Raw genomic sequence first — 4,592 nt, 5'->3', positions numbered from 1 at the left:
CAAGGCTTTCTTCCCATTACCAACAGCCAAACTTAATCCCTTTCGTAGCACATCCGCACTACTCACAATTCCTTTCCACACGTTCGAAGCATCAGTCTTGTCTTTGAACATGTCGACATCGCACCGAGCATCACAGTACTTATACCTCAACACTCTTGACCACAACGAATCATGTTCTGCCAACACACGCCATCCAAGCTTAGCCAAAAACCCCGCATTAGCCTGTCTCATTGACCGCAAACCCAAACCACCCTCTCTTTTAGGCTTAGTGATGGCTTCCCAAGAGACAAGATGCACTTTACGTTTTTCCTCTGTATCACCCCAAATAAAAATTTAACTTTCCTATGTAAATTTTGTTTTTTCATGTACTTTTATTACTTTCTCTCTCTAATTTTTTGCATACCCAATATAAATTTACATTTTTAATATAGTTTTAAATTACTACTCCCTCCGTCCCTTTTTTACATTCCTGGTTACTATTTTGGGTATTCTAAAATTACATTCTTCCTTTCTATTTTTAGTAAGGTTTTTTTTTTCCCCAAATATCCTAAATCAATTCTCTTTTTCTGTTGTATAGTTAATGCTTTCTCACTCATACTTTCCTAATCTCACTCATAATTTTTTAGAATCCATGTGCCTAATTTATATAAATATGATTGGTTAAAAATTTTCAATTAGGAGCATGAGATTGGTGCTTTTTTTTTTTACAAAGGATTGATGACATGTCATGATTAATCATTAATCTATGTTTGTTTTACTCAAAAACATTATTTAATGTTTTGTACTTTCCATTGTAATATCTCGTTATTATTATTTGTATTATTATTTCCTCCTTAATTCCTGTGTAAATTTACAAACATGAATGTAATTTAGGGACGGAGGAAGTACTTTTATTTATGTTTATTAATTTCCGTGAAAATTGCCCCTAAGAGACTATTAATAAGGGACGGAGCCAGTATGATTTTGTAACTTTGCTGCAATCTTCACCCATCGGATATATACGTAGTATACACTCCCTAATCTAAGATCCTCCTTCGGATAAATGGAGTTACTCGACCCATACAATTTTCTACCCTCTCAACCCTAGCTATAATCAAAATACTCTTCCTGTATGTTTGGTAAGAAAAAAATTACTATCCCTCCTGCAAACTATAATTAGGCATGTTTGACACCAAATTTTAGTCTATAGATAAAAATAATTTCAAAATTAATAATTTGCAAAGTAAGGGGGATTAGATTGTAACATCTAGCTTTATAATTATTAATGGATGCTACATAAATTTTTCTTTGTTTAGTGTATCATTTTCGTATCTTATGTTTCTTTAAAATGAAGGCTATATCAAACAACGAACTAGTCCTGTTACACTCAAACACCTAATGGGATTGGAGTATATTGTCATGAAATGCACATCAAAGACTAATAACATTTTGGTCCTTAGAGATCAACACGAGTTCTTCTAGCATATAAACTCGATCATATGCTAAGATATTACACATTTAGGCATACATAATTATATAGTATTTAGCCATTTAACTAAGGTTTTATTCTGATTAACTGAACTGAACTAAACTTATTAGAGTTAAATTGAACTGAACTGAATATTTTATGAGAGAAGAAAATTCAGAACTAAACTGAACTGAACTGAAAATAATCTGAAGGGAACAGGCCCTAAGTCAAACCATTACTTGATAAAAAAAAAAATTTGAGTATTTAGCAATGTAGTGGCTGGGATCAATAATGTTTGGTGGTGGACGTAGCTTTTGTCATTAGAAATAGCTATTGGTTTTTCCCTATATTTTAAAAGGTAAATAGTGTTTAACCCGGGCAATGCCCTGGATTGATACTTTAAATATTATTGTATTATAATTTTCACGTGTTATATTTTTATGTACATGAATTTGACTTTTAGTTTTATTTTTTGATATACCTAATAATCTTAAGTAGTGCATCTATTTAGTTTAGATTTAATCTAAGAAAACATAAAGTACAAATAAATACACTCTCATGGTCTACATTAACTATATTTAAGAAATATAAACAAAATTATTAGATAGCAATGATTGTATGACTTCTTATTCAAATTCCAATTGACCTAAGTTCAATTCTTGTTATAAACATTTTTTAATTGACGTGTACCGTTTATAATTCTAATTGGGATAGCACCGTAGCATGGCATCTTGTTGGTTTCTAATTGGATGACATGGCATCCTGTAGAAGGTGACACATAGTGTGTATCCTTGATTAGGAACGCCTTTTAATATATAGTATAGATAGATATCTATTCAATTACTACCTTACCAAATCCTTATACTTAAGTATTTATTTTTCACGCCTAGCAGCTTGTTGACAGCTAACAATTACTCCCACATTCATCAGTAATACTACCATAATCCATTTGATAATTTTAATTTAATGCATTTGAGTAAAGATAGCAAACATGATGTTTTATTTTAACAAATTCAAATCAAATACATAAAATTTTGTGTCATTTAATGTGTTACAATAATTATAGGAAATACTTAGGGCCTGTTCTTATTGACTGAACTCAGCTGAACTGAACTAAACTCAGCTGAACTGAACTGAACCGAACTGAACTAAACTGAACTCAGCTGAACTGAACTGAACAGAACTGAACTGAGCTGAGCTGAACTGAACTGAACTGAACTGAATTCAGCTGAACTGAACTGAACTGAACTGAATTTCAACGTAAGAGAACAGACCCTTAATATGGTCAATATAGCCTTACACCTATATACTAACATGCACTTATACACTATCAAAGCTCACTGGTTGGCGGATTGTGCTCATCGTCTTCGGTTACTGTATTTCGTGTTTTAGTTTTTTTGTTTGCCTAGGTTTGTTTGTTTTTTTTTTTTTTTTTTAGCTTTGTTGTCAAAAAAAAAAAAAAAAAAAAAAAAAAAAAAAAAAAAAACCTACTCAAACAATCACAATTATCTAATTTCACCCAACGTAATATATGCCCATTATTAAGTCACAATAAAATTAAATATACGAGTATAAAAAAAAGCATCAAATCTCGATATGTATTCATCAATTAAAAAAAAAAAAATACAAGTAGGAGTATATATTTAATATTAAAACCAAATAAAAGTGGCGACCATTTGCCGCAAAATCCAATTGTTTTATTTGTGTTCGTTGCCCTCTTCATAGCCAAGCACTTTCCACTATTATTTGAGTTGAATGCTTACTTACTACTCAGGTTTCTCATTTGTATCTGTTCATATATGCATCTGTTCATATAAATGAAGATTATGAACCAATACATATCCACTTTCTTTATACTATGTTATTATTATATCATTATATTATAATAATATAATAGGTCTTTCAATACCCTTTGACTACTTTGTATTGGTCATTATGTTCTTATCTAGAATCTAAAAATTACTATTATATTCAAGTATACAATAAAGTTTCAAAAAATAAAAAAAAAAAAACTTATAAATACAAGATACAAATCCTACATATTTTTCAAACCAACAAATTTTCTTACATCATAATATTTGAATATGACTGTAATTATCCCCGATATTAGGCGACCATTACCAACAAATATGTTGTTATCTTCAACACAATGCAATTTTAGCGTGCAACAATCTATAAACGCACCAATTGATGTTGTATGGTCTATAGTTCGTCAATTTCACAACCCAAAAGCCTACAAAATGTTTATAAGAACATCTTCATGTACTTCTTCGTCTAATGTCGTTGGATCGTTCCGTCACATAACATTTGTAGCGGAGTTTCCATCGACATTGAGCATCGAGAGGCTCGATGAGCTCAACGACGAGAAACATGTCATGGTGTTTAGTGTTGTTGGTGGTGATCATAGTTGTCGTCTCCCTAACTATCGAGGAACGATTTCTCTAGTAGAGGAGTGTAGTGAAAAAAGTGGTGGCCAAAAGAGGACTATTGTAACGGAAAAATATACGGTCAATGTGCCGGAAGATAGTAACGAGGAAGAGACTCGTTATTTGGTTGATACGTTGGTGGGATTTAATCTCAGGTCTTTAGCTAGCGTTTCTGAACGCATTGCGACTTAACTTATAAGTGCAACTACTACTTAATTTTCTTTCTTTTATTTATTTTCAAAGGAGCTACTTTATTTTCTTTCCATTTTTTTTAATGGAGTTGCTTCCTTTTTTTTCAATTTTTTTTGAAGGATGGAGCTTCTTCCTTTTCTTCCTCATTTTTTGAAGGAATTGCTCCCCTTCTCTTAAATTGTGGACTTGTGGTTGAACATAAATTATAATGATTTGGGTGATATTATCATTGTTTTGATTTCATGCATGAGTAATAATAACTAACTATTCTTTCATTATTATTGATTTATTCTGCCAATGCAAATATATTTTTAGTTTACTTACTGTATTTTTCTCTATCTCCTTGCTATAAAGATTTATATTTTGAATATGTCTAAAAAATAAATTTTTTAACAAAAAAAAGATATTTTGAATAAGTTACTAGATCACCATCTTAATTAACTTCAATCATTCGGCCTATTGGTTTAATGATTAAACATAATGAAAGAAAAATAAAATAGAAAACCTAGTGTTGAAGGCATTGCAAG

General features: G+C 30.9%; 1 pseudogene; it reads left to right on the top strand.

The window, feature by feature from the left end:
* Positions 1-3,531: 3,531 nt before the first annotated feature.
* On the top strand, positions 3,532-4,065 carry LOC145610816 (abscisic acid receptor PYL11 pseudogene; annotated as a pseudogene).
* Positions 4,066-4,592: the final 527 nt, after the last annotated feature.

Source organism: Chenopodium album, chromosome 24 (genome assembly GCF_948465745.1).
Source record: "Chenopodium album chromosome 24, dcCheAlbu1.1, whole genome shotgun sequence".
Lineage (NCBI taxonomy): Eukaryota > Viridiplantae > Streptophyta > Magnoliopsida > Caryophyllales > Amaranthaceae > Chenopodium > Chenopodium album.
Note: the sequence above shows the minus strand (reverse complement) of the source record. Positions and strands in the feature narration are given on the sequence as shown.